At 42.8% G+C, this 9986-nt stretch overlaps 1 pseudogene; it reads left to right on the top strand.

Moving 5' to 3' along the window:
- The first annotated feature begins 3364 nt into the window (after window positions 1-3364).
- Window positions 3365-9134, top strand: LOC132232696 (polypeptide N-acetylgalactosaminyltransferase 11-like; annotated as a pseudogene).
- The last annotated feature ends 852 nt before the right edge of the window (window positions 9135-9986 follow it).

The raw sequence follows: 9986 nt of genomic DNA on the forward strand, positions 1-9986 counted from the left end.
AAGCTTCTGTAGAACAGTCTGAGAGGTACAATACAAGGATTTCAAGTATGGCCCCTGGAACTCATGTGGATCTGAGTTTAAATTCCTGCAAGAACACTTATTCCTTGTGTGACTTTGGGCAAATTACTTAACCTTTCAATGCCTCAGTTCTCTCCTTTATAAAATGGGTATAATTACATCTTCCTCATTCATTTTAATGATTTGCTGACATTTTATGTATACAAAGCACTAAGCATCGCGTGTAGCATATAATAAAGGGTTAAGTTGGTAGTTAATATGGTAAATGTATTCTAACTTCTAACAAGCATCTGGAAGAGACTTTCCTTATAGCTGCATCCACATGCTGCCGTGAAAAGCCCAGCTTGAATAACATGGCTTTGCTGTACTGGCTCATTCTTAGCAGCAATTTAAATGGGCATTCTTTAGTAGGGACAAGAAAAAACTGACTTTCTGTTAGCAAAAACTGGCTTTCTCTTAGCAAAAGTAATATACCTTGTTTTTCATGTTCAAAATATGAGGCTTTTTATATGTACTGAATATTATACAACACTTAAAACGTATTTAAAATAGTCTCTCAGTGTTCCATCATTTATTATTGGCTAGCATTAGCCATACTCATGAAGGACAGAGATACCTTACTGGGGGTTAGTTACAAAATCTTCATAAAAATGAACAGGGTGGGACAAAGTAGGTTTACAGTTGTGAGTATGTGAAACAGTTATTCTCATATTATTACTTATTAATTATTGTACTATTTTCCATTTGAACAACTATAAACCTACTTTTGGCCTACTCTGTATAGAGCAAATAAAAATCATTTCTTATTTCATCTCTCTCTGAGATGTGTGGAGGAAAATATATGCCCTTTGTTTTGGCTCTAATTAATCTGGTCCTTAACAGTTAAAAAATGAACTGTTAACTCTATATGATTTTATGCTTCCCTCAAGATTTAGAGTGTGTTTAGGTAAAGTTCACTTTCTAGAGGTAAAAATGGTTAATTTTCAGATTTTCGTCCCTTTCTCTTCCCGTGTCTCTTGTAGAGATTGTTTTTGATGTTTGGGGAGAGGAAAGTGAGGTGAGACCATGTGGTGGGCAGTGTCTGTGGCTTCTGTGTTATCTGGGACGATGATCACCATCAGCAGCCTGCAGGCTGTCTGCCTCCCACGACTCAGAGTTGGCTTTTCGCCCTCTGTGAGGGAGAGGGACTTCCATGTTAGTTCCCATAGTGCGGAGAAATGACCCAAGGTTGACCCCCAATAATTCCAGTGTTCGTATGTTAGTGCAATCCTCTCCCCTTGATTTGGGGTGAGACCTGTGAATTGCGTCTAACCAACAGAATGTAGCAAAGGTTATGGGATGTTATGCCTGTGGGTCTGAGTTTGAATTCCTGCAAGACCACTTACATTATATGGCAAAGGTGAAAGGATATTACAGATATAATCAAGATCTTGAATCAGTTAGATTTAGTAAATACAAGGAAGGTTATCAGGCGAGCCCGATTTAACCAGGTGAAAGTCCTTAAAAGAAGGACCGGCACTCCCTGAGGTCAGAGACTCCAAGCAGCGAGACTCTCCTTGTGGATCTGATGACGTAAGCAGCATGTTGTTGATACCCATGTGGCAAGGAACCGTGGGTGGCCCTGGATCTGAAGGTGGCCTCAAGCTAGCAGCCAGCAAAAATCCAGGGCCATGATGGAATGAATGCTACCAACAACGTGAATGAAGGGGGAAGATGATCCTTTGAGGCCTTAAAAGAAAAACGCAGCCTGCCAACACCTTGATTTGCAGCCTTGTGAGACCCTGAGCAGAGGACCCACGTAAGCAATACCTGAATGCCTGACCACAGAAACTGTGAGATAAAACGTGTATTATCTTAAGCTGCTAAATTTGTGGTAATTTATTACATGGCAACAGAAATCTAATACACCTGCAATATCTACCTTCCCACAAGCAGTTTCCTGTCTCTGAAGTTAGCTCTGTCTCTCATTCAGCTGGAACTTGACCTGCTCTGTGCTCTTGCCTCAGGACCCCTTTGCGCCCATGATAGCACACCTTCTGCCAGTCTCCTTGGCTGTTCTTCAGCTACTTCTGTGTCTCATCTGTGCCACAGGAGAACTAGGTGTGTTGTTGACTCAAAAGTGAGGTTGGTTTGCCCAGTATCTAGACAGCCAAATAAACTGAGACTGGGTTACACTGAAAGAAAAGAAAGCATATGTTTCAAAGGTACTGCTGAAAGGAGAACAAAAAGCTGACGGTCAAAGACCTGAACTTCCCAATGGTTTATATTCTGAGTCTTTTAAGAGAAAAAGAAGGGGAGAGGGAAAAAAATTATGAGTAAGGGGTTCGGGATCATGGGCTGTGTGTATTGGTCAGTTATGATGTAAGTTTCCATGATCTTCTTAATCTGATTTATTTCTCCCTTGGTGTCATCCTGTCTAAGGACTTCATTACTGGGATCAAGAGGTCTGTATGCTTACAGGCAGCCCAAAGTTCTGCAACCCGCTTTGGGATTGTGTGTCAGAGATGTTACCTCAAGAGAAGGAAAACAGATCTATATATCTTGTGCTTAGTGGGCTACATCCTTTTCTTATCTCAAGCAATATACTGCCTGAAACCTGTTTCACAGGCAGGTTTCAAGACTTCTGGACATGGCTGCATTCTTCCCTAATCTTTAATTAGAAATCATGACAGTCAGCCAACCAGGGCCAAAGGTATTGTTTTTAAGTTCCTCTGGCCGGGCAAATCATCAAATGAACAGCGACAGATTAATAGAAGAAAATGAATACAGTCTATTTTATGAATTCATACTTGGGGGGCCATAAGAATAGAGACCCAAAGAAATATTGAGTTGTTGAGGTTTACGTTCCATTCTGAAGCTAGGGATAAAAGGGTTGTGATCTGAAATTTTATAAAGGATAGAGCCCTGGTGCATGAATTCATGCATGGGTGGGGTCCCTCGGGGTGGCCTGCAGGGATCGGGCCGAAACTGGCAGTCCAGCACTGCCCGCCTCTCCTGTGTGCTGGTCCCACTGCGCCTGCCACGAGCTCATGCCCAGTCAGTCCTGACTGGGAGAGGCTTGCACCGCCATAGCGGTGCTTACCAGCCGTCAGCCCTGTGCCTGGCATCTGTCCCGAGGGGGGTGGGGTGGGGTGGAGGGCTGGGACGTGATTGGCCCTCCCAGAGGGTGGTGGGATGCCCTTGCTGGCCTGGGATCTGGATCCCTCCCGCTGACATTGGTGCTGGTTGTTGGGAGCCATCTGGCAGCCACTTTTATATCGTTTCTTCCTTGTGGAGTGTCTAGAGAGGGGAAGCGGCTGTGGTGCCCGAGGCCGACTTCCAGGAGGCTGGCAGCACTGTCGGGATCATGCCGGCGGTGCTGGTCTGTCAGTGCCTGGCCAATTCTCTGGAGACTGGACCTGCAGGACTACTGAGGGAGTGAGTGGCTTCAGGCCAGCAGGACAGGTCGGTCACCTGAGTGGTGCTCCCACTGTGGGAGTACACTGACCACCAGAGGGAAGCTCCTGCATTGAGCATCTGCCCCCTGGTGGTCAGTGTGCATTATCGCGACCAGTTGACTAGTCTTTCCGTCCTTCAGCCTCTTAGGCTTTTATAGGAAAGGCATCACATAACTGTGGAAAAGCAAATGTTTGGTAGATAAATGTTTGCTGGGCTATCTCCATGTAAATGACCCAAAGCAGGTCCATGAAAAAGGTGAAGGGATTAAGCAAAAATAAATAAATAAATAAAATAACACAAAAAAATTCCTTTGAGTCAGTTAAAAGTTTTTCCCCTGAATCTTTTGTTTCTTAATAATCATCTTAAAATTAATATCCCAAAAGGCATATGTTGGGGTGGCAAACTGTGCTTCCCTTCACAGAGGAGCCGTGCCTCTTCCTGATACTGATGTAGTTAGCTAGCCCTTAGTAACAGGAAAGGAGCAAAAAGGAGGCCACGCAGGAAAAGCATGGCCATCTGGGCAGCTTCTCAGGAAGCTGCAACTTCACACTCCCCAGGGAACCACTGCCCATTCCCTACAGATCACTAGAGGAAAGGGTCCAACAAAGGGGGAGATGGGCGCCTGCTCAGTGAGTGGGGTGACACAGGGAAAGTGCCAGACAGTCACGCCTGGGTAACTTGGATTGGATATAGTAGGCAGGGCCATTGTAAGCCCACAAAATGTTGGAGTTACATAATCCCCTAAAACAGGAGCTTGCTCTCTTGGCTCTCTCTCTCTTGACTCTCTGATTCCTTTGACTCTGCACCTGCCGGTGTTGCCCCCATGGCCATGTGGCCACGTGGACCACACACAATGGACTGATGGGCGACAGCGGGTAACAGAAACTAAGCTGGTCTGATGCTGGACTGGTCACTGCTCCAAAGTGAGGTGAACACTCTGGGCACTGGCTTTGACTTTAGCCCCGCTGAAGACAAAACGGGACTTCTTCCTTGGCAGGACAAAGGGAAACGGGACCTTGGAGACTCAGTGGTTTGATTCCACAGAAATACAGCTTCTGACGATATCTCATTCTCCCCTGCGAGTGTCAGAAAATTCCTTTTCTCAGGATATCACAAGAAGATACTCCCACTAGCGACCGGTGGAGACTAGGACCTCTCCCACTGACAACATTATGAGGCTCATTTAACAAGTCTAACTAAAAGCTAATTCCGAGTACATCTAGTCTTAAGAAAATTAACCAAGTTCCTAAGTAATTACCAAACAAGGTCAAATGCATCTAAGTGTATCTACTTTTGACTTCTTATTACAGAAAAACTAAAAGATACATTTGAATCTGTTAATAAAAATGTTCTGTGCTTTGTGTTGACAGCTCCCCTCTTTTTTCTGAAGAGCAACTCCAGACATGTGTTATGACATTACCCATAGCTAGTAAGGAGGAAGCATGAGTCCTGTGACCCTGTGCCATGTCTCAGATTAGTGGCTGTGCTATCACTACTTACTGCTTAATCGGGTCCTTGTTGTGTTTTGGCACATCCCTAATTTTTAAATAGTACCTGCCAAGACTGTTGCCTGCCTTAGGACTCAAGTCACCCTTCTATTGTTGAGGAGCTGGAGGTGGAGGAGGAGGTGAGGGCTCACAGAGGGGTGCTTGCTCAGTTTCAGGTACAGCTGCTCAGAAATGCTAAATTGTAGCACCTCTCTTTACCTGACCAAACTGTACTGACAAATTGATGTGGCAGCTCCTCAGGTTGGTGTGAGCCCCACACGAGGAACCTTTCTTCAGGAGTCCTAAACAGAAAATGGGTTTTTCAGTGTTATCGTCTGATGCACAGAAATCAGGACACACTTCTGCTTATCTCACTGCCTCTCATCTCTTCTTCCACAATCTCCTTCGGGAGGCCATGGTGAAGCCTCCTTCCTGCCTCCCAGCACACATCCTCTTTCTTTGATAGAACAGCCAGCTACATGCCTTCATTATCACAAATGTGTTTTCTACTCTAGGGGAGAATTCTGAATTTGGCAATTCTAGGCTGAATTGCAAACTCCAGGCTTGGTTTCTGTTAAAAGAGAAGAGAAAGGAATTTACAAACTCCTTCATCCATCCATCCATCCATCCATCCATCCATCCATCCATCCATCCATCCAATATTTGTTGAATGTCTACTGTGTACTGGGCTGTTTATGGGAGATGCAACAGTAAACAAAACAGAAAATACCTGTTCCCTGGGAGATTATAGTCTTTCAAAATGAATACCTGACATTCGAGGATATTTCTTGCTGCATAATTTTATTTTGCATATAAGAAGCTTTCTCTTTTCAGTATTTCCATGAAAAAAGTCCCCAGTCAGATGCCAATGAAAGTGATGGTCTCTTACTAAAAAAGGCAGAAGAAAAGCACATTAACAATGTTCAAAATATTACCATCATTAAAAATATTTTAAAATGATGTTTTTCTGCATTTAGTGTTAGGAGTTTTGTTTTCTTTTTCATATTGTTTTCTGAAATCCTTTTTACCTTCTAAGTTTATTTAGTAGTTTTTCAAAGAAGACAATGTATTAGGAGACATATTAGATATAACTTTAGAATTTGAATAAAATGAGTGAAGTATTTCCAGGAATCTGTACTATTTAGTGTTTCCTCAGAGTTTTAGGTGATTGAGAGTATTGACCTGAAGTACCTATCAGCCGGCATGCCTCAGGTGCTGATGTGGCCTGTGGTTGTACTGTGAATCTTATACACGTTCTCTGCAAAATAGTCAATAGAGGTCAGTTGGTACCAATGAGAAGTGTTTTCTAAAAAATTAATTTCACTGAAAAAATTTCACTTAATGTCATTATTTTGGCAAGAGGAGGCCACTTTCAATTCTTTTAGTTATTAAAGGAGTTATGTGTGGAAACTTGATATAATTGGTACAATATTTTCAGTATGTTCCAGTGATATTTTAGTACCTGCTATGGACTGAATTTTTGTGTCCCCTTCCGTTCCCCATTCATATGTTGAAACCCTGCTCATCAATGTGATGGTGTTTGGAGATGGGACCTTTGAGAGCAATTAGGTGATGGGTGTGGAGCCCCCATCATGGGTTAGTGTTCTTATAAGAAGAGCCATTAGAGAGCTTGCTTCCTGTGTCTCTCTGCCATGTGAAGACTCAGTCGGAAGGCAGCCCTCTGCAATCCAGGAAGAGGGCTCTCATCAGAACCTGACCCTGCTGCACACGGATCGCAGATTTCCCAGCCCCTAGCCTAGGACTACGAGAGATAAATTTTTGTTGTTTAAGCTCCCATGTATGGCAATTGGTTACAGCAACCTGAGATAAGATATATTGACTACTGACTTCTAAAAGATTGGTTCTGGACTGAGCCACACTTAAATTTTTGTGGTGTGTGTGTGTGTGTGTGTGTGTGCGTGTATGTGTGTGTGTGCGTGTGTGTGTGTGTGTGTGTGTGTGTGTGTGTGTGTGTGTGTGAAGTGCCATTATACAAGTACATGGCAGTCTTCGCTGGTTTGGCTCAGTGGATTGAGCATAGACCTGCAGACCAAAGGGTCCCAGGTTTGATTCCAGGCAAGGGCACATGCCCGGGTTTTGGGCTCAATCCCCAGTAGAGGTCATGCAGGAAGCAGCCAATCAATGATTCTCTCTCATCATTGATGTTTTTATCTCTCCCTTCCTCTCTGAAAAAAATATATTTTTTAAAAAAGTAAGTGACAGAGCTCTGGGTAGAGGTGTTTGGGGACTCACGTGGCAATTCCATTACTGCATTTCCTCTAGTTAGTGGCTAACAGAGGATATGGTGTCAGCATATAGTTATGATTTTGTGTCATTTACTGCAAATGTGGATACTGCAAAATAATAACCTTTATAACTAGGCTAGTGCAACAGCTTATAAGGTTAGGATATACTTAATGAGGGAAAGAAATGCCAAAAGGAAAAACTGATAAAGACACTAGGAAGTACAACCTCTTTTCTTTATACCACAAGATGTATGCTGAGTACTTTTTTTCATGTAAAGACAGTATGGCAGACTCAGACAAGAGTTAAAAAAAATTAAAATAGCAAAATGCAACCAGTGTCATTCAGAAAATTTGGAACACTGTAATTCAATTATATTGTCTACCACTGGTAAAAATTTTTAATTTTCATGTACTTCACTGGTACAGCAACTATGCACAGAAGGTAACCAATTGATACGCCAATGTGTAGTTCCATCTGGGGTAATATGGCAGATAAAAGAGAGACTTAGTTGGTTTTCTACATCAACATTTTACCACTTGGGACAAAACCTGGCTAGAGAACCTGGCTATGATGATCAACTGAATGCTGTCTCCGTGTCATTCCTTCTTCACCGACTCTGTCTACACCTTTGGGAATCCCTGGACCTGCTCGGGCTGGACCCCAACAGGACTGCACTTCAAATGGGATCTTTTTCTCCTTTCTGAGCTCAGAGGACCAGAAGGAGCTACCGTACCACCTACAATGGCGGGAGGACTATTTGCCATGAATAGAAGCTACTTCAGTGAACTCGGGGAGTATGACAGCAGCATGGATATCTGGGGAGGAGAAAACTTGGAAAGATCATTTCAGATTTGGATGTGTGGGGGTAAGCTCTTCATCATCCCTTACTCCAAAGTCGGACATATTTTCCAGAAAAGGCGACCCTATGGTTCCCCTGAAGGCCAGGACACAACTCCTTGAGGCTGGCACATGTTTGGTTGGATGAATATAAGGAGCAGTATTTTTCCTTAAGACCTGACTTGAGGACAAGAAGCTATGGAAATGTCAGTGAGTGTGTTGAATTGAGGAAGAAGTTGGGTTGTAAATTTTTTAAAAAAATATATTTTATTGATTTTTTACGGAGAGGAAGAGAGAGGGATAGTTAGAAACATTGATGAGAGAGAAACATCGATCAGCTGCCTCCTGCACACCCCCTACTGGGGATGTGCCCGCAACCAAGGTACATGCCCTTGACTGGAATCGAACCTGGGACCCTTCAGTCCACAGGCCGACACTCTATCCACTGAGCCAAACCAGTTTCGGCGGGTTGGATAGCATTTACCCAGAGATGCAGATATCTGGGCCCAATGCCAAACCCCAGCAACCCATTTTTATCAACAGAGGGCCAAAACACCCCCAAATTCTTCAGCACGGAAGGCTTTATCACCACCAGACTGGCAAATGTCTAGTGGCTCAGAGCTGCCCAAGTCAGAAGAGAGCCCTAGTAGTGCATAAGGCATGTGACTACAGTGACCCAAATCAGATCTAGATTTATAATGAAGAGCATGAATTGGTTTTAAGTAATCTCCTTTGCCTGGATATGTCAGAAACTCCATCATCTGACCCACCCCAACTCATGAAGTGCCATGGGTTGGGAGGATCTCAGCAGTGGACCTTTGGGAAGATAATTACTGTACCAGGTCAGTTGGACAGTGCCTGAAAGTGGCTGATCTATTGAGTCACAAAGGCTAAGTTGCTATGGCAATCTGTGAAGACTCCTCCGCACAGCAGTGGCATTTGGAAGGTCAAGGTGGAAGCAGCGCCTGGAATGGTATGCTTGTCTTCCTGGGAAGATTAGCAGAGGTGAAACAGCAGACATTCTATATTGTCTACATCAGAGCACCAAGTGACCATCAGGAGGTGAAGAAGTATGTGACATTAAGGCCATTTCTAGGCCACTGTTAAGGAATTTCTTTCTTAATGGTGGGAAACCAGAATACAGTTTTAATATAGAGTCAGGTTTATACAGAAGGATAATACCTAGGCAATTGCTGGGTCTATTCAAGTTAGCTTATAATTCTTTTTAATCCCCTTTAATGGGATGGAATGTGTCATGATTTCCTTTCTTAGAATACTTCATAGTATACAGTTAACTTTAAGCAAACTGAATCCACACATTGTTTATATGATCATATTTAAGAAGTGGTTAAGTACTGTAAATTTTTTGATGAATTATGGCACTATATACATTTAAAATAAAAAATCCGTTTAATTAAAAAGAAAAAAACATTTTACCACTTGGGTTCTAGAAATAGAAATAAACATCTAAGGTATAGATGAAATGGGGAAAATGAGTAAATAAAGCATAGGCAAGAGGTCTTGGTATTTTTAGGAAATTAATGTGTTTTTAAAAAAATAAAAATTTCAATTGTAGCTCAATATGTAAAATCTGCCATTACAAATAATTCATCTTCTCCCAATTTGAATCTTTCCTAAACTCATAGTTTACCAAATACAAGTTATTAGAAATGCAAATAGTGATAAGTACTATAAATAAGTGGTAACAAAACACCTCAAAGTTACATGAAAGATCCCTTGTGCTATTTGGTGCTTAGGGTGTTTTGTCTATTGTTTTTATTACTCATTGTTTAGAGAGGTGTTGGGATCCTGACAGGTGGGGTGGGGGGAGAAAACTTTGAGGACCAGGTGATGTGGGGTGGGTCCTGGGCGAGAACAATGAAGGGATAGGGGATAGTGAGAAAGGATGGCCAAGAGAGCTGCTACCAACAGAGAGAGCGCTTCCCTACTCCTGGTGTG

Source organism: Myotis daubentonii, chromosome 1 (assembly GCF_963259705.1).
Source record: "Myotis daubentonii chromosome 1, mMyoDau2.1, whole genome shotgun sequence".
NCBI lineage: Eukaryota > Metazoa > Chordata > Mammalia > Chiroptera > Vespertilionidae > Myotis > Myotis daubentonii.